The sequence below is a fragment of the Phodopus roborovskii genome, unplaced genomic scaffold (assembly GCF_943737965.1).
Source record: "Phodopus roborovskii unplaced genomic scaffold, PHOROB, whole genome shotgun sequence".
NCBI classification, from domain to species: Eukaryota; Metazoa; Chordata; class Mammalia; order Rodentia; family Cricetidae; genus Phodopus; species Phodopus roborovskii.
This window is the reverse complement of record NW_026125391.1, coordinates 28,694,448-28,716,094: the sequence shown is the minus strand read 5'-3', so window position 1 is coordinate 28,716,094 and position 21,647 is coordinate 28,694,448. Positions and strand designations below refer to the sequence as shown.

The following is a 21,647-nucleotide window of genomic DNA, read 5'->3' as shown; positions in this document are numbered from 1 at the left end:
TGTAAATGTGCCACATCTTCGTTATCCATTCTTCAGCTGAGAGGCATCTAGGTTGTTTCTGTGTTCTTGTCCCTATGAACATAGTTGAAAAGATATCCTTGTTGCATGAATGTGGATCATTTGGGTATATGCCTAAGAGCAGAATTTCTGGAAAACAAATTTTAGTGGAAGTTAAAATTCATAAATCTAATAATGCCTCATATTTGTCCATTTAACAAAGCTTTCTCAAATATCTTGAATCATTTTTTTCTTTTTCAATTTTATAGTTGAATGAATTTTTTACATCATTTAAATAATTCTCATTGCTTTCTCTTCCCATTTAACTTTTCCCTCTCCTTTCTATTCCTTCTCATGACAACTTGTTCTTTAAATATTTTGTTACACACACACACACACACACACACACCATACACACAGTAAATACAAGCCATAGAGTCCATTTTGTATGTATATATGGTTAGTGCTGCCACTTTGTTTTGGATAACTTATCAGTGTGTACATAACTAGAGCCATTAATTGACTTTATCTAGTCATGTAGGGGTGGGGCATTATGAGATATCAATCGTCTACACTGGCATGCTGACTGATACTGTCTGTGATTGTTCTGTTCTTATTTAGGTAATGATATTGTTGAGATTTTTGTGGGTAAAACTTCCAAACTACATATAGAAGACAATATCTCAGAGTAAATGTCTTGATCCTCTTACAATCTTTTCACCGACCCTTCTATGTTATCTACTGAGTCATAAGTTTTGGTAAATATGAGTTGAAGATATGTTACATTCACTTATGCTGTGAAATATTTAATGATGCAAAGATGTGTTTTATCCTTTTATGTTTCATTTGTTTAATTATGTGAAACTGTATTACTTTGTCTGCCTAAAACACCTGCTTGGTCTAATAAATAGCTGAAGGGACAATAGTTAGGCATGAGAGGGATAGGTAGGGCTGCCAAGCAGAGAGAATGAAAAAACAGGAGAAAAATAGAAGATTTAAGATTGAGAAAAGGAAAAGAAGAAGAGATACAAGTCACCCAGGTACAGAACAAGACATGAAGTAAGAAGGAAAGAAATGTTATAGAATAGAGAATGTTAAAAGTACAGAGGCAACAGGTGCATGGGATAATTTAAGAAAATCTGGCTCGAAACAAACCAAACTAAGGCCAGGCATTTATAAGTAAGAATAACAATAAGCATGTTTGTTTGGGATCTGGTCAGTGGGACCCCAAAGAACAGAGTAGGAGAGAAAAAAAAAGCTCAACTACACTTAGATTTAGGGGTTGTGTTGTAAATGTATCAGCAGGAGCTGGGCACCTGATGGCCAGATGTCCTCTGCATTTTGAGCAGTGTGGATTTTCATAATACTCTCCACCTGCTTCAGAAGCTTCTCTGATGAGGGATATAAGCTGCCCTTACCTTGGAGTATAAAAATAAGTACTATGAATGCAATTATAAATTATACTGGTTGAAAAAGTGTCAGTAATGTTTTCCTCTAGGTTCTATGATCTCTCCGACAATGGGTTTTTGGCCAGGTTTGCAGTACTGAGCATAAATTCACTCCTTTAAGTTGAATTATATAGTTACTCCCAAGATATTTGAATCCTTTGAGATATCATGTCACCTTGGTCACTGTGTTTCCTAGGCTTTGAAGCTGGATAGGATTATTGACTGTTTTTTTTTCTCTTGTCAGCTTGCTCAGCAACTTTGTATACTGTGAGAGCTAGTCCTCAGGAAGGAGACTTCCACAACAATTCCAAATCAGTTTCTCCAAGTCCTTTGTCTGAAGTATGCTGTGTGTTCAGCAGTAGGCCAGTTTTGAAAGGTAACCAAGAACAAGGATAGGATACCAATAATAGCTTATATTACTTTGGAAATCTCTTGGATTGCCCTGACACAAACTTAAAGGTAGGTTTCCCATGCCTGGTACTTTTTTTTTTTTTTTTTTTTGAGGAGGTTGGTGGTCCATGGATCTTGGATGGAAGATTATCATCCTAAATACATAACTGCATTTAAATTTCACACACACACACACACACACACACACACACACACACACACACACACACACAGCCTCATACACTCATTTGTGGTGGTTTGAATGAGAATATAACCCATGGGCTCATACTTTCCAATAATCGGTCCTTAGTTGGTAGAACTGTTTGGAAAGGATTAAAAGTTGTGGCCTTATTGGAGGAAGTGTATTACTAGCAGTGGACTTTGAGGTTTCAAAATACTTATGCCATTCCTGCTTTGCCTCTCTTATTCCTGCCTCCTGTTTTCAAACAAGATGTGAGCTCTCAGTTGTTCCTATGCCATTCCTTTGTTCCAGCATTATAACTGTAACCCTGTGAAAAAAACTGTAAGCCAAAATAAACATTTTCTTTGATTAGTTGCCTTGATCACAGTGTTTTATCAAAGTAATAGAAAATTAAGTAAGACAATATTATACATGAATTAAAATAAGCATAAAATAATATTTCCCTATGGTTTTTTCAACATCTTTAATGTTATTTTTCCCTCTGTTCCTTCTCTCCCTCTCTATTTTTCTTCCACTTAAAGTCCCCCATTATTCCCTTCACAGCCCCTGCATCCTACTCTCTCCCTCTCTAGAGTGCTTCTACCTACCCAGTATAGTTCCTTTTAACTTTCCTGGCTTCTATGGTTACTCCAGGTGATAATGCTTACAATGAAAGAGCCAGAGATATGGTCCACATATAGGAAAGAACACATAGCAACTGCATTTTTGGATCCAGGACACCACAATCAGTGTAATATTTTCTCATTTCATCAATTTACCTGTAAATTTCATTGATTTTTAAAGTGGAAGAGAATTCTATTGTGAATATGTGCCATATTTTCATTATGTATTCATCAGTTGAAGGGCATTTAGGTTGTTTCAATTTCCTAGTTATTATGGACAAAATGGCAACAAATGTGACCGGCAAGGATCTGTGGAGTAGGAAGTCCAGTCCTTTGGGCATATCCCAAAGGATGGTGTAACTGGTTCATACAGTAGATCTTTGTTTAGCTTTTTGATTATTTTCTATACTGAACTCCATAGTGACTGCATCAATTTGCATCCAGTTGTACTGGATGAGTTCCCCTTTCCCCATATTCTTTTTTTTTTTTAACAGTTCTTACTTAGTTTTTATTCATAATCATAAACTTAACTCTGCAATCCAGCTAGACTTGGAGGGGAATGAGGAAAATATGGAACCCAAACAATTTCAGCGAGAGCAGAGATTACAGGGCATTGCAAGCAGATGGGGTGGGGGATGCTCTCCTGAGCTACAGAAGGAATGGTCTGATGGGTAAGAAGCCCCCAAGTCAAAAGAATTAGAGTTGTCCACAGTTGGAAATGGTGATCTTCTTGCTGGTCTTGCCGTTCTTGGACCCGAAACACTCCATGGCTTCCACAATGTTCATGCCCTCTTTCACCTTCCCAAAGACCACATGTTTGCCATCCAGCCACTCAGTCTTGGCGGTGCAGATAAAATCCATTTGTGTTTGGTCCAGCATTTGCCATGGACAAGATGCCAGGACCTGTACGCTTCAGGATGAAGTTCTCATCCTCAAATTTCTCTCCGTAGATGGACCGGCTGCCAGTGCCGTTATGGCGTGTGAAGTCACCACCCTGGCACATGAATCCAGGGATAATTCTGTGAAAGGAGGAACCCTTGTATCCAAATCCTTTCTCTCCAGTGCTCAGAGCACGAAAGTTTTCTGCTGTCTTTGGACCTTTGTCTGCAAATAGCTCGAAGGAGACGCGGCCCAGGGGCTCGCCATCAGGACAGCAGCGTCTGCAAAGCGGGCTTTCCCCATATTCTTATCAACATTTTTTTCTTGGTCTTAATGATTGTAACTTTGATAGGATGAAACCAGAAAGTAGTTTTAATTTCTTTTTCTCTGATTGCTAAGGATATTGAACACGTTTTAATGGACTTTGAGTCATTTTCATTTATTTTGAGAACTCTTCAGATCCACAGCTCATTTTTATTACATTGTCTGCTTTTATCACTCGTGTTTTCAGTTCATTACATATTTTGGATATTAATCATTTATCAGATATACAGGTGACAAATATATTCTCCTTCACTGTGGGTTTATTTGATTGTTTCCTTTAGTGTCCTGCACTGCACTGTAGTTTTATACAGTCACATTAGTCATCCGTAAGCCTTACCTGAGGTAATAAAAAAATCCTATTTGGAAAGTCCTTGCCTGTACCTATATCTTGTATGGTGCTGCCTTCATTTTCATCCAGAATATTCTACCTTTTCGATTACTCATTGAGGTCTTTAATCTACTTAGAGTTGATTTTTGTGCAGAATGATAGATGGGAGTTTAATTTCAGTTTTCTACTTGTGAATATACATACAGACTTCTTTGCACTACTTTTGAAGATGCTTTATTTTCTCCAGTGTACACTTTTGGCATGTTTGTCAAATATCAGATAGGTCATAGATGGATAGCTCCTATGTATCAGGCTTTCTTAGACCACAAGCCTAAAAATTATGACATGGAGACTTTATATATTAGTTATAAATATTTGACCTTATCTCATGTTTGTCCTGATAGCTGTTATAACTCAGTTTAATCTGTTTTTCTTCATCTTCATTTTCCCTCAGGCTTTTCATCTTTCATTCTGTACATTCTACTTTCCTTCTTCCTGCATATCTGGCTGGTTGTTGGCTGCCTGGCAGGTTGGCTCCAGGCATCTATTGTTCTTTTTCCCTCATTTTCTCTCCCGCCTAGATTCCTCCTCTTACTTATTCCTTCTGCCCAACAACCCCACTTAGCTTATTCTTCTACAGACCAGATCTTGTCTGTTCAGCTTATTATTAGACCAGCTAAGTGCCTTAGGCAGGCAAGGTGGAACAGCAACATGTCTTTACATAGTTAAAAAAAAATGCAACAAAAACAAATGCAATGAATCTTTACCTAAAGTAATATTCCACAATATAAACAAATATAATGCAAGTTTACCTAGTTAAAGTGATATTCTATAACACCCCCTGGTCATGAATTTGAAGAAATAATGTTATAAAATTTAATAAAGGCAATTTATAGATTCAATTCAGTCCCAATAAAAATACCCATGACATTATTCATAGAAAAATAAGAAAATTCTAAAAATCAAATCAAACAACAGAAGAACAGAGATAGTCAATGCTATCTTGAACAGCAATCACACAAATTTCAAGCTATATTACAGAGCTACAGTGCTAAAATCAACATGGTGCTGTTACAAAAACAGACATGTGTCACAATGGGACAAAATAGAAGACTCAAACACATGCATATAATTACAGCCATTTTAAAAAACCTTAAGTTGGAGAGGCACTGTCAGGAATATATGGTTGACTTTCTCTTTGGCCTAATGAGATGGGTATTTGGAGTTAGGGTCAAGTTAATAATAAAAAGGGGAATTTGTATTTATATTTTAACTAAAAATTTTAATAATGTTTAATTTATTAAGGAAATATATTTCTACAAAAGAAGAATTTATTTAGCTTAAGTTAAAATATTCCTTGAGATTTCATTATGCTTATATGTCAAAAACAGATTGAATTTCCCTCTCTTATGTGGAGAAATCCATCATAATTAAAATGAATAAAAATAATAAAATAAAAATAATTTTAAAAATTATAAGAATGATGAGTCATGGGGACAATTACAGCAATCAACTATGCTGTCTGAATTCAATAAGTACTTTTTAAATTATTTATTTATTTATTTTTATTTTACATATTGATCCCAGTTCAATAAGTAGTTTTAAATAAAAGACAAGTGAATAAGTAAGAAACATGGAGATGGTTGGTTTTGCTTGCTAGAGACCACATACCAGTTGCACTGAGGCTATCTCACTTCTGACTTCTGTGAGTGGCTAATTTTATTGAGGATTACTCTTAACTAGCTCACCTGATAAAGAAGCAGAACATGAACACTGTAAAGGCCACTGAATGAACTATGACTCCTACCCACTAATTCCAGGCTGTTCCATACTTTATAGAGTTGGAAAGGAAAGTAAAATGCATTAAATTACATTTCTTTGATCTCACTGAGTTGTCCTTAGCCTTGTTGCTTAATTTCTTTATGGCAGTTAAAGCTTTTTCTAAACACATGACCTAGGTGTTAGACCTACTTGTTAAAAATACCTCCACGTGACAAATAGATCCTGTTTCTCTGTCTTCTAACCCCAGCCATTACTTAGCCTAGATCTTGTGTCCTGGAGTTGGCACAGATGCAGCTTTCAGTATTTTTAATTGACCCCTACCATTTTCCAAAATGCTTGATGCATATAAAACCCTGACTCAAGCCATTTCCCCCATTAAAACTACCTGTGCATGGATGCCTCATTGCATTCCAAATGTCAAATTGTAATGGAATAATAGGCTTTAACCTAGAGCAGATAGAGAGGTTGATCAGGTGTTAAAGAAAGATTATTAATGAAAATGGGGAAAATGGTATATTTAATACAGTGCGTCAAATGAAGAGAAGCGTGGGATGGTGTAATAGTTTCCTGTTCTTTTAGGAAGCAGCTGTGGAAACACAGGACTGATTTACAACAGGGAGTATCCTGTGTCAGACGACAATGAAGATCACATCTTTCATCACAGGAGGGCAATGGCTGTGATCAGCAGAGTGCCTGAACATTAACTTGGGCTTGGTTATGAATCCCAGGGGCAGATGCTACAGAGGGAAATTAGGGAGAGATTCTGGTGCTGTGCTCTGGAACTACCATGGTGTGAGCTTGTATGTATGAGTGGGAAGTAATGATAATTTCATTTGCTTTGGAACCAGAAGTGTCCCAGAAAAGTCTTAGAACCATGGGAAAACAGATGAGCAGAAAGATGTCCCTGACTTAAGTGCTAACAGAGGAAAGGGCTTTGTGAACCTGGTATATCCTTGCAGAGTGGTTTGTCGCTTTGCCTCCTCCATGTATTTGGTTTTAATATTGCAATAGGATAGTGTTCTTAAACTGAAAGTCTGTTTCGTCCACTGAATACTTACCAACTCAACAATGTTGCAGCCAAATGAACTGTATTATGTGTAAGGATGAATAAAGGGACTTTATAATCTATGTGACCACAAGGTAAGTCAAAGAGAACAATTTCCTAATGTCAACTTAATGAAGAGCTATAAGACTTGAGAGGTCGAATGGAAAGTTGCCCATGCAAGTAAGTAAAGATAAAACTAAGACTAGCTAAACAGAAAGATTGAGGCAATCTTCCATGCACAAAGTATTACGTAAGAAAGAAATGGAGTGGAAAGTCCCTAGTGGTGTTGAAAGAATTAAGAGCAATTGTTTTTATTTACTTGTTTTGTTTTGTTTCCTTTGGTATGCAGGCTTCATACAGGGAAAGTGTATTAAGAATGCTTTGTTCTTAATTATATTGATTGGTTAAATGAGTCTTACATATTAACAACTTCTGAAGGAATAATCACCAATCAAGAGTAATCCAAATGTCAGGTGTTTCTTTGAAATTGCTATTTCATGGCATCCCAGAAGCCTTGGACTCACTGTGTCACCATTAGCAGGAACAAATAAAGCATTGGCAATAAGAGCAGAGACCAAGACTCTGCTGGGAAACCTACCATCAAAACTGAGTAAGGAATTGTAGTGATGCCTTTAGTTCCAGTTTATTGTCAACATTTCACAGAAGCAAATGTTAAAAATACAGGGTACAATAAAGGGGCTGAGAAAAAAATTAGAGAAACATCACCTTTTACAATAGCCACAAACAACATAAAATATCTTGGGGTAAATCTAAGAAAATAGGTTAATGACCTGTAATGACAAGAACTTTGAGTTTTAAAGACTTCCTATGCTCTTGGATAGGTAGGGACAACATAATAAATATGGCAATCTTAGCAAAAAGCAATCTACATATTCAAGGCAATCTCCATCAAAATCCCAGCAAATTCTTCATAGACCTTGAAAGAACAATACTCAACTTTATATAGAAAAACAAAATCCCAGGATAGCCAAAACAACCCTGAACAATAAACGAAATTCTGGAGGCATCACAATCCCTGACTTCAAGTTCTACTATAGAGATACAGCAGGAAACATCTTGGTATTTGCAAAAATAGATAAGTAGACTAATTGAATCTAATACCCTGACATTAACCTACACACCTTCAAACATCTGATTTTTGACAAAGAAGCTAAAACTATACAATGGAAAAAGGAAAGCATCTTCAACAAATGGTGCTGGCAAAAATGAATGTGGAATGTGGACATGTAGAAGACTTCAGATAGATCCATATTTATTGCCATGAACAAAACTCAATTCCAAATGGATCAAAGACCTCAATATAAACCCAGCCACACTGAATCCCTTAGAAGAGAAAGTGGGAGATACCTTTGAATGAATTGGCCCAGGAAATCACTTCCTGAACATAACACCAGTAGCACAGACACTGACATAGACAATTAATTAATGGGAACTCCTGAAACTGAAAAGCTTCTGTAAAGCAAAAGACACAATCATCAAGACAAAATGGCAGCCCACAGAATGGGAAAAGATCTTCATCAACCCCACATCTGACAGAAGGCTGATTTCCAAAATATAAAAAGAACTCAGGAATCTAGTCACCAAAGTACCAAACAACCCAATGAAAAAGTGGGTTATGGAACTAAATAGAGAATTCTCAGTAGAGGAATCTAAAATGGCTGAGAGACACTTATGAAAGTGCTCAACATCCTTAGCCATCAGGGAAATGCCAGTCAATACAACTCTGAGATACCATCTTAAACTTGTCAGAAGGGTAAAATGAAAAACACCAAAGACAGTTTATGCTGGAGAGGATTTGGAGAAAGGAGAACACTCCTCCACTGCTGGTGGGAGTGCAAACTCATAAAGCCACTTTGGGAATCAGTATGGTGGTTCCTCCAGAAATGGGAACCAGTCTATCTCAAGATCCAGCAATTCCACTCTTAAGCGTATACTCAAAGGATGCACATTCATACAACAAGTACATCTGTTCAACTATGTTCATAGCAGCATTATTTGTAAAAGCCAGATCCTGGAAGCAACCTAGATGCCCCTCAACCAAAGAATGGATACAGAAAATGTGGTATATTTTCATAATGGAGTACTACTCAGCAGGAAAAAAACCCAAAACAATGGAATATTAAAATTTGAAGGCAAATGGATGGGACTAGAAGAAACCAACATAAGTGAGGTAACCCAGTCACAGAAAGACAAACATGATATGTACTCATTCATATATGGTTATTAGACATAGAGGTTTATCAGGCTACAATCCACATTGCCAGAAAAGCTAGGAAACAAGGAGGACCATAAGAGAGACATACACAGACCCCCAGTGTAGGGGAATGGGACAAGAGCCCCTGAAAAAATTGGGAGCATTGGGAGAGGGGAGAAGGAGATAGGAAAATGAGGAGAGAAGAAGAGAAAGGGGGCAGAGAACATGAGGGATCAGGAAGACTGAATGGGGAGATTAATAGAGCAGAGGAAGAACGGAGACACATCAATAGAGGGACACATTATAAATTTAAAGAGAAATTTGGCACTAGGGAAATGTCCTGGGATCCACAAGGATGACCCCAACCAGGAATCTAAGAAATAGTGGAAAGGCTACCTTAAATGCCCTTTCTTTATAATGAGAATGATGACTACCTTAAATAGTATCCTAGAGCCTTCATCCAATAGCTGATGGATGCAGAATCAGAGATCCACAACTAAGCAGTGACCCAAATTCCTGGAATTCAGTTTGAGAGAGGAAGGAGTGACAAACAAAGGGGTTAAGACTAAACGGGAAAAACTCACAAAAACAGCTGACCTGAATAAGTGGAAACTCATGGACCCCAATTTGACAGCTGGGGAACCAACATAGGACCACATCAAGGCCCCTGAAATTGGGTGTCTGCTAGGAGGACTGGGAAATCTATGGGGCCTCTGGCCATGGAACCAGAATGTATCCCTAGTGCATAAATGGTCTTCACCAGCCCATTTCCCATGGAGTAAGACTCCCTTATCCTAGAGAAAAGGGGGATGGCCTAGGCCCTACCCCAAGTGACTGGACAGGTTTTGATGATCCTTCCTAGAAGGCCTCACCCTCCCTGGGGGGGGGGGATAGTGGGAGGCATTCAAGCATAGTAGGGAGAGGAACTGGGATTGATATGTAAAATAAGATTGTTTCTAATTTAAATAAAATTTATTAAAAATAAATAAAATATAGGTCACATTTATAAGACTTTCTTTCTAGGTTCCCCTGATATTAAGCCAGCAAAATATAAGAATGTCTATGGGATGTGTACTTTGTTGGTTACAAAATTTCTTTTTCAAAGGGAGAAAAAATCAGACTATATAGATTTAAATGTTTAATATTCATATGCAATTTTTCTATGATACTACTCTCTGATAGATCTGACATGAGACATTACAGTAAAACCCAAATCAAATGCTTCACATAAAAGAAAAAGAGATAGCAAAGGCCTAAATATGGACAGAGCTTCCTACCTCAATGCATAATTTACACTGCCTATAAAGCCAACACCTGGGAACTGCTAATTAATTAATTCCTATTGGACACCAAATTGTAATTGACAGCTGTTTTCATTACATCTGATTGATCTATGGCATTTCATTATCTTTCCCATTGTACTGGTCAGTTTGGATTCAAAAGTAAAAAGAAAAAGAAAAGAAGAAAAGAAAGAAATACAGAATGTATTTATTTTTTCATAATTTTGGAAGCCAAAAAATCCAAGATCAAGTTTACAGTAGTTTGCTTCCAGGTGTGGGCTCTTTTCCTGCTGTTCTCTCTCTCTCTCTCTCTCTCTCTCTCTCTCTCTCTCTCTCTCTCTCTCTCTGTTTCTCTCTGCCATCCTCTCCTCCTGGTGTGTGTGTGTGTGTGTGTGTGTGTGTGTGTGTGTGCATGTGTGTGTGCGCACACACACATGCATGTATGTATAAAGAGAAAATGAAAGTAAATAGAAGAGTGGAAGAAATGTAGAGGCACAGACAGGAGAAAGGGGGAAAGAGTGTGATGGAATCCTGGTATCTTTTCCTTTTTAAGGCCACCAAATCAGAACTCCACCAATACAATATCATTCAAATATAATAATTCCTTCAGAGACCTTGTCTCCAACTACCATCACATTGGGAACTGAGACTCAAACAGAAAAATCAGTGGGGCACATTTATTCCATAATAGTCACTTTGTATGAACTACAGAGATCACTTAGTTTTGTTTTCTCTGAGGAATCATTTCATGTCTATATTATACCATCTTACATTTCCTTGATTCTAACAACTTACATGACAAGAGCAGAAGGCAATCCCTAATACTGGATCTTTGCATTCAGTACTAGTGATCTCTCTCTGATGCTGCCTGCTGCCCAGGGAACAATCACAAGTCAGTATTTGTTTCACAGTTTTCTCTGGCAAACCCAAGTCTTCATTGTTATTACCCCTTTCAGCTATACCCAAGACAATGAAAGTAAAAGTCAGGTAAATTCCAGTTGCTGTCCCCAGAGAGTTGCTACTGGAAGTTACAAAAAAGAATCCAGCATTAAGAATTTAGGGCAAGGGCAGAACTGTCTGAGTGGTTAAAAGCACTTGCTATTCTTTTTTATTTATTTATTCTTAATTTTACATATCAATCCCAGTTCCCTCTCCCTTCCTCCATTCCTCCCTCTTTCCTTCCCTCCCATGCCCTACCATCCTCCCATCCCCGCCCCACTCTGCAGGGAAGGTGGTACCTTCCAGTAGGGCTCAACAAAACCTGTCAAGTCCTTTGGAGTAGGGAGTAGGCCCACCCTCCTGTTTCTAGACTAAGGGAGTGTCCCTCCATGGGGAATGTGCTCCCAAAGTCCTTATGTGCACCAGGGATACATCATGGCTCCACTGTCAGAGGTCCCATAGACTGCCCAGGCCTTCTAACTGAGACCCATGGTCAGGGGGTCGGAGTTGGTTCAATGCTGGTTTCCCAGCTTTCAGTCTGGGGGCCCATTGGCTCCCCCTTGTTCAGGTCAGTTGTCTCTGTGGGTTTCTGTAGCCTGGTCTTGTCCTCCCCTCTCTGCATTTGGATTCCAGTTCAGCTCAGTGTTTAGCTGTGGGTGTCTGCTTCTGCTTTCATTAACTACTAGATGAAGGCTCTATGATGGTGGATAAGTTAGTCATCAATCTCATTATCAGGGAAGGGCATTTATGGTAACCTTTTCACTGTTGCTCAAATTGTTAGTTGGGGTTGAAAGACAAAAAAGTAAAGTTAAAGAAACCCTTCACTTGAAATAAAGGACTAACCTGGAAACCAATATCTGTTCCTTGGAATTTGCTAACTTCCCCTCACAAGGTCCTGAGATAACAAGATACCAAGAATTCACACTGCCCTCATTTCTTGTGAGTCAGCAGGTGGTGAATATGGTCCTTAGAAAACAAAGAGATAGCTGCAATTCCAGTTTTCACAGACAAAATTAATTAGCACACCCTGAGGCCCTAAGGTCTGTTGACCCTAATAGCCTAATAGTGAGACCATCTGGCCTCAAAGGGTCACATACTCAATGGACAGAGGGTCCCACCCCCTCCCTAAGCTTGTGGGTTTGCCTTTAAAAACATCTGGGCCCAGGGGAGGGGGCTTCTCTCTAGCCTGCGTGCTGGAGGAGCCTGTTTGTGCAAATGTTTCCTGTTCATTAAATCCTCTTGCGTGTTGCAGCAACTGGACTGGACATTGAGTTCTTGGGGGTACCGACCAAAATTAGGAGACTCCTCATTCTCAGGGTCTTACAGGGTCAGTCTTGTAGGTCTCTGGGCATTTCTCTAGATTCAGTTTTCTCTTGAAACCTATAATGACTCCCTCTTTTATGGTACCTCTCTCTCTCCTTTTCTATTGTCTACTGACTCAATCTTCCTAGTCCCACATGCTCTCCTCTCCTCCCCTTCTCTTTCTCCTAGCTCCCTCTCCACTAACTGCCCCTCCCACTCCCAAATTGCTCAGGAGATCTTGTTCCTTTCCCCTTCTTGTAAGGGACCTTGTATGAATCTCTTAGCTTCCTCCTTGTATCCTAGTTTCTCTGGTGATGTGGATTATAGGCTGGTGATCCTTTGTTCTATGTCTAAAATCCATATATGAGCAAGTACATACCATGTTCCTCTTTTTTGTGACTGGATGGTTTCTTCAGGTTCCAGTTATATGCCTGTGAATTTCAAGATTCCATTGTTTTTTTTCACAGAGTACTACTCCATTGTGTAAATGTGCCACATCTTTATCCATTCTTCAGTTGAGGGACATCTAGGTTGCTTCCAGGTTCTTGCTATTAAAAATAATGCTGCTATGAACATAGTTGAACACATGTCTTTGTTGCACGAATGTGGATCATTTGGATATAGGCCTAAGAGTGGGATTGCTGGGTCCTGTGGTAGACCGATTCCCATTTTACTGAGGAACCACCATACTGATCTCCAAAATGGCTGTACAAGTTTGCACTTCCACCAGCAGTGGAGGAGTATTCATCTTTCTCCACATCCTCTCCAGCATAAATTGTCATTGGTGTTTCTAATTTTAGCCATCTGGCAGGAGTAAGATGGTATCTCAGAGCTGTTTTGATTTGCATTTCCCTGATAGTTAAGGATGTTGAACACTTTCTTAAGTGTCTTTCAGCCTTTTTGATTTCCTCTATTGAGAATTCTCTCTTCAGTTCTGTACCCCAGTTTTTAATAGGGTTATTTGGTGTTTTGGTCCTTAGATGGTCAGAGTTTGGTTCCCAGCATCCACATGGAAGCTCACAACATACTGTAACTTCAGTTCCCTGGGAACCTAACCCTCTCTTTTGACCTTCACATGTAATGCATGCACATGGTACATATACATGCAGACTCAACACTCACAAGCAATAAATAAATAGATAGATAGGTACAGATAGATAAATACAAATATTTTATTAAGAAAGTATTTCATGGGAAGCTTACTCTTACTGTTTGCAGGTCTAGTGTGGAAATGTAATCATGGGGCCTACATACCATCTATTTGGTTACTTAAGTGATAGGTGACAAGCTAGAGAACAATTTATCTCCTAAGGTCTATAAACTATACCTTCCAATTTAGAATTAACTAAATAGTTCACTACACCCCTGTTCCTTCCCCAGTTCCATGCTGCCTGGCTGAGGCTTGATATATGTCTGTTAGTGTCACCGGTAGTTCAAGCTCCTCATATATATCCAGTCCCTGAGAAAATAGGAACAAGACCCATTCCTCTTCTGGAAATAGACTCAAGATATGTTGTTTTAGAGATTGTATTTGAAACATATGCAAGACAGTGGTGCACCACAGTATTATCATTAAAAAAAAAAAAAAAAAAAAAAAAAAAAAAACCAGAGCTTTTTAAGTGTATGGTTCCCAAAACTGTATTTGTGAGTATTGGTTAGAGAACATGTTAAAACTTATATTCTTGGCTTTAATATATAATCCTAGATTATAACATAATACATAATAACTGTGTTGTAATTAAATAATAAATCCAGAAAGGAGGCATCTGTAATTCTGGGATAATGTCTGAAGATTTATATTTCTAATGATGCTCATAGAATGACCACCAGTGAACCCTGCAAAGAGCACCAGAGTAAAATTCCGTGGCCTGAGATAGAGGCTTGAAGGTCAAGTCTAACTGAGAATTGATTTGGTTAAGATATTTCTACTTTGTAGAGAGAAGAGCATTTGTATCAGCAGAACTGATGTGGATGGATCTGTGTATACAAAAAAAAAAAAAATAGATACTTCATGCGTGTTATTCATAGCAGGTATTCCTGCTTCATTCATGTACCAGATTATTATTGGGTAAGATGTGTTATATGTGAAGAAAGGCATAGATACACATACACACGGTACATTTTACTGTATATGAATGTAAATGGTTTAAAAAGTAAAAATGAGATAGTCTGATTCAGAATTTCTAGTTCCTCTAATGTCGAGTAACATTTTTCAAAGTTACTCCTGTTACAAACTGACAAAAATATTTAAATTTTTCTATTTGGAGGCTATACTAAACCACCCAATATATACCAGATATAATTACAAGCATAAATTCATCCAAGGTCCATGAAACTAAAATCCATATCTTCCTTTCTATATGTGTCTGCAACATCCATGCATTGATCAGGGATTTCCTTCAATATGCTGTGAATATATGTTTCTCTTATTTATTGATGAATCAAGCTGTTTTGGCCAATGGACAGGCAAAATGTAGCCAGGTAGGAAACAAAAGTTGGGCTACCAGTATAGGAGAATTCTAGGAAGAGGAACATAGAAAGTGATTTACCAGAGAGATACTACATAGGTGCCAAGGAACAGAGGTCTTGGCATCACCAGTAAGCCAAGACCATGTGGAAATACGCAGATTAGTAGAAATCGGTTAATAACTAAGAGAGAGCTAACCAATAAGAAGCCTGAGTAATCAGCAAAACTGTTTATAATTACTATAAGCTTTTGTGTTTAAAAATTAATTCATAGACACCCTCACTACAAAGACGAGGACACAGCTTCTCTGAAGTACTGACAAGTGTTCCACACATTCAGGAGTAAACAGAGCAAAGAATTGAACCCAGAAACGCCCAGCTTCATAATGAGTGGAACTCTGGGAAATCAGGACAGACAAGATCTATATAAGCTCCCTGGAGGAGCATGTAAATTTTAACTAAGAAATTAACACAGTAGAAGATACCATACTGAGGAGAGAGCTTCTGAAGAGGTAGTCATGTTATATGTTATGAATTTAGAGAGTTAAGGATTAATCTGCAGTGGAGGTTGGGCATGAGAAATCAGGGAAGAGGGAATAAGCAAGTGCATGAGACATTTTGTAGGGGGGGCGGATACATGAAATAGCAGAGATAGTTGAAGAGAAACATTAGATTAATTTTCCACATGCCTTTTTCATCCTCTCACTACCTGCAGTAAATAATGTCTGCACAGCTTATTTTGTAGCTACTCCTATTCTTCGATAATTCCCTGATGAAAATTTGAACATTTACTTAAGTAGTATGCTATTTTTTCTTCATTGTCTACATGTTTATCTCCTGGCTCCTCAACAGCCTATATCATTTGCAACCAAGAACTGTGTGGTTCTTGGTTTCACCAGGCAGGTATTTGTTATTTGTTAATTTGGTTTAAAAAAAAAAAGGACTCAAGTGTCAAAAGACTCTGTGAGGAGTTATTAGCAATGGAAATGTAAGATTCCTTTTCTCTGGTGACAAACAGAGCACACTGTGCACCATAGTGCTTGGGGACATTTGTGTTTGTAGACCCTGGCTTGATAAGCACAAAAAGAGAGACAATAGAATGATGTATTGATTTGACAGAGGTTTCTTTATTATGCCTTGATCTGAACACAAATAATAATTCTCACTTTAAATCCCAATGGGGATCTTAAGATCATTACATAGAACTTTTAAATGCCTCTGAAAATTTAGCAATCAAGTAAACTTCACTAGCTTCCCAGTGAGTCCCTTCAACCACTAGATACATAAATGATATACATTGTCACACATTTTAAGCTATACATTAGAAAATGACAAGGAGTTGATTTCCTAGGAAGAATAGTCTCTTGTTCCATTTGTCAGGAGCTATAAATAATAATAAAATTAAACATGGACTGCCCATATTATAGTCCAGTGTCTTAGTTATGGTCTTTATTTCTATGAAGAAATACCATGACCACAGCAACTTTTATAAAGAAAACATTAAATTGAGATGGTGGCTTATAAGTTTCACAGGTTTGGTCCATTATTATTATGGAGGGGAAAATGGCCACATGCAGGAATACATGGTAGTAGATCTGCGGGTTCTATATCTTACAGGCAAGAGAAAGTTGACTGAGATACTTGATGGTACTCTGATCATAGGAAGCCTCAAAACTCACCCCCACAGAGACACACTTCCTCCAACAAGGCCATGCCCACTCCAACAAAGCCATATCTCCTAATAATGCCACTCCCTATGAGATTATGGGGGGCAATTATATTCACACTACCACATCCAGCAACTCCATAGCAAGGTAGAGAGTGCTTAGTTTGTATTTCAGCATCTACATAATAAAGTAGATCTCTCTCTTTCTCTCTCTCCCTCTCTCTCTTCTCTCATGCATGTGTGTGTGAGTGTATACTTATGTGTTTGTGTCTTAGTTAGGGTTTAATTGCTGTGAAGATGAGCCATGAACAAGGCAACTCTTATAAAGGAAAACATGTATTGGGACTGGCTTACAGTTTCAAAGGTATAGTCTATTATCATCATGGTGGGAATCGTGTGTAGGTAGATATGGTGCTGGAGAAGGAGCTGCAAATTCTAAGTCCAGATAATCAAATGGAAGTAAGTGAACTCACTTGAGATTCTGGAACATCAAAGCCCACCCCCTAGTGACACATGTCATCAAACAAAGCCACACCTACCCCAACAAGACCATACAGCCTATTAGTGATACTGCCTGTGGGCCTGTGGGAGCCACTTTTATTCAAATCACCACAGTTTGTGTGTATAGAAGCCAGATGTCAACAACATCATTTGTCTTCTTTCTTAATTTCCACCTTATGACACATTTGGACCCAAAGCTCATTGATTTGACTAGTCTGGCCAGTGAAATCCAGGCATCAAACACTCTGTGTGCCTTTATTTTACCGTCACTGGGATTCTTGATATGCGCCACCATATCTGTCTTTAAATGAGTCTGGAAATCTGAAATCAGTGCTTCTTGCTTTTATAGCAGGCCATTTGTGGGCTGAGACATCTCCACAGCCCTCAACTGATTAGTTCTCTTTGTGCCTAAAGCATTGCATTCACTTTCCATAAAGAAGGTTTTTACCTAATCTGCATCAATATCTTTTACCACACTATAAACATTTTTTCACAAGGATAATTTTTTTTGTTTTTCCCTGCCATAGGAAACTCAATATTAGATGTGTAGCTATGAGGAAAGCTATACTAGTTAGGATGTGTGTAGAGAGAGATGAGTTAGAAAATTTTGTGGTCTTGAATGAATTCTTCTAGTAAAAGATATGACCTTCCTTCTCCTTCAGCTTGACTAACTTTAACCTGGCTTCTAACCACATGTTCTTGTCTTCTTCCTGAGAGCATCCCTTCAAATAACTTGCTATTATAAATTCCTTACCACCTCCATCTTAGAGATACAGAACTATTAAAAACCATGATGGGCATACCTCAAGATCAGAAGCCAATGATTTGACACCTAAACATTTGATAGGAGATGTCATTTTGTAAATACATTTATCTTATTGGTTAATGAATAAAGCACTGTTGGCAAATACAAAGGCAAGATAGGCAGGACTAGGAGACAAGGAGGATTCTGGGAAATGTAGTGGAAGAGTCAAAATGTAGAGACTTGAAAGGAAGAGGTCCGGACCCTCTCTCATAAGATAAGACCATGTAGAAACACTTAGATTAGTAGAAATGGCTTATATTTAAGACAGAGCTAGCCAATAAGAAATGCTAGTTATAGGCCAATAGCTTTATATCTATTACAGTGTCTCTGTGTGTTATTTGGGGCTGACACAGCTCTGGGACCAGGCTGGGGCAGGGGGTGGAAGTGCTCGTAACAAACATCAAATAATATAAGCCTTACCTCTGGGCCTCTGCATCAAAGTTAGATACCAAATTCAGTACTAACTTAATCAGTCCAATGGGAAACAGTTGGACTGATTACATTGATGGGCTTCCTGCTATGAATTTTGTCAAGAAGATTGTGTAATCTTAAGAGGAAGGGGCTGGGCAATACCAACAAAGCATCCTTGCTTTTCAAAGTTCAAAGCTAGATTTACCAGGAACATGACCAAGACACAGTGATATGGAATGAAACTACTGGAGACTCTTGTCAGGCAGTACATACTCAAGCAAAAACTAAGAAAAAGGACAGGTAACCCTGGTCAAGATGAACAAATGGCTATGTTGTATTGTTCAGAGTGTCAATGACAAGCTTGTGAGAGGTAATTACTAGTCTCATGATCCATGAGTCTGAATTTGGGCATATTCTATCCTATGCAGAAAGTAGACTCTTTAAAAGCCACCTCTATAGTGATATCTTGTGGCTCCCAGAAACAGTGTTCCTGTAGAGTTCCTGTACTCCTTGCCTTATAAAAAGAGAACGAGTCCCATTTCACTTAGTTAGCCTTGCCTTACTTGAGCAAGGGTATATTGACAGATGGAGCAGATGACATTCAAATGAAAGGAAATGAACTTTCTGCTCATAGTAAAACTCCTTCAGAGACAGATTAGAAAACAAAAGCTGTAACACACTTAGACAATAACACTCATGTTCTCAAGCTTCTTTCTACACTCAAATTATTTTAATGAACTAGCCAGGAAACAAAAGAATATTTCACCTTTCTAGCTAAAGCAAGCTTTGTACAGGTAGGAAAAGTGAATAGCAATTACATTTTGAGAGGAAGAAGTAGAGGGGTCTTTAGCAGAAGTAATTCCAAAGAGTCTGCCTTTTAGATGATTTAGCTTACCACAGGAGTGATAAGCAATTTGATTATGAGTCCTAATCAGGGCCCTGAGAAACTTTTGAGCTCAGATATACAGTGAAATTGGCTGTGGGGAGTGGAGGATGTCCTTAGGGAATGTATGGTCTTGACATGTGCATAACTTAGGAAAATACCAAGGACTTCCCCCAACATGAGCAGCAGAGAAACGGCAATGACTTCTTGTGGTTCCTGTGTGGATGTTGATAATTCATGCAAAAAATGTTCATGGTAACTTCCTTCCCCTAGATATTTATGGCCTTAATTAATCTCTCTCACAGAGACTACTCCTACCAAAATTAAGTAAACCTGTCTACTTGATGCAACTGTATGCATAAACCTTCCTCTGTGCTTTTCTGTGTGTCATAATCCCATCTTGTTAACTGTATGCAATAACCCTACATCTCTGTTCAACTCTATATTATAAACACGCTGCAGTATTCTCCATCATACAGTTCAGTCTAACAGATCCAAGCTTTTCCTGTCTCTATATTTTCTTCATTCCCTCACTGCCTCTAGTCATGTCTGATCCCTGGAGCTGAGTAGGACAGGACATATAGACTAAAAGTTTATATGGCATAGGGATTATCATTTCTCCATCTTTTTTTTTAAAAGGCCATATCACCCACCTTCATGTCCAATTACTGTATTAGGAAAAAGAGGAATAAAGTATTTCCACAGAGCCTTTAAATATGCCACTATTTCAAATTCACTATCAAGAAGAATATTTGACTGTGACAGCCAGGTGGCATCTCATACTGTCTATGTCCAGGAGGAGGGCTATCTGGCTGTCGTGCACAACCCATCATTTGATCTCTTGGACCTGTCTATTACCTTACATCATCTCCTGTCCAGTAAATCATTTCAGCTCTTCTGGACAGTCAAGTAGTGCCTCTAATGCCTTTGTTTGCTTTGCTCTCTTAGCCTTACTTCTGCTACTGTGGTTGTTCTGTACTTTCTTAAATCAAATGGCAAGAAATACTCTTTCACTCTCATGAGTTATTAGACCCCATACAGATTTTGAATGTGTTTCTCTGAACCTTACTATAGAAATATTAAGTAAAGAAAGTTTAAAAACTATAGTCAGGAACATGGTCAACCATGAGCCATTTATGCCATGGGGTGAAATCAGGGGTCACAAGCCAAGGTAAATTTATTCTGACAGTGCATCAAGTAAAAGAGGAAAGGTTCAAAAGTCTTAGACTGTCTTCTACGCAATGAACAGACAGCAAATAATTCTCCAAAGATGTGGAAGTTCATGCAAAGATATAAAAGGCTGTTCTCTTTGAGGGCTGAATGGAACCCTTCAGCTAACGAAGCTTTCCAACAAAACTACTGTGCATCAAAATCAAATGGGCAAATATGAATTTCTGAAACCAAATCATACTATAGGAGAGACTTCATGTGGCTCTGTGGTGTTTACTGCATGGTCATGCAGTGACAAGCTTGCCAAACCCTTCTGTAGGCCAGCAAGTTTCCCTTTACATCTTCATGTGAAATAGTTTCCATTGCAGTAGCTCCTTTAAAATGAAAGCATGTTTTTCTATCAGACAACTACTGAGCTTTGTTCACAATTACGAACAACACTTGGTTTATTCAGTATGGGTTTCCTTTAAGCTGTAAAAAACAAAATATAATTGTTTCCATGACTTTTTATCTTGCTAAGAAATTTTCCTTAGCAGTTCTTCTTATCCTCCAAGCTAGCTGTTACCCAGTATCTGCATACACCCTGAACTTTTCAAACTCTGCTCCTCTGTAAATATATCTATTGGAAGCAGCTTCTCACCAGAATGCCTAACTGGACTCTGTGGCCTTTGACAGTGGAAACAAAGACGAGCTGCCACACAACGTTAGGTAGCTATGGCAGCGATAGAGAAGGAGACACATATCATTCCCAAATCTAAAAAGTCTGTACATAAACAAAACAGGCTCTGGGAGCCAATAATTAATGATAACAAATTACATTTGCAAAGTGGGTAAGAAATTCATATAATATTTCTAATAACTTAAACTTTCTATTGCATGTAGATGATATACAAAATGGGATTTTATTTATCTATAAAAAGAACAAAATCTTACCAATTGCAGGAAAATGGATAGAATTGGATATCATCATATTTGTGAAATAAGCCAGACACAGAAAGACAAATAACATGTT

General features: G+C 38.2%; 1 pseudogene; it reads right to left on the bottom strand.

Moving 5' to 3' along the window:
* Positions 1 to 3,132: 3,132 nt before the first annotated feature.
* Positions 3,133 to 21,647, bottom strand: part of LOC127214946 (peptidyl-prolyl cis-trans isomerase A-like) — a 31,111-nt pseudogene continuing 12,596 nt past the window's right edge.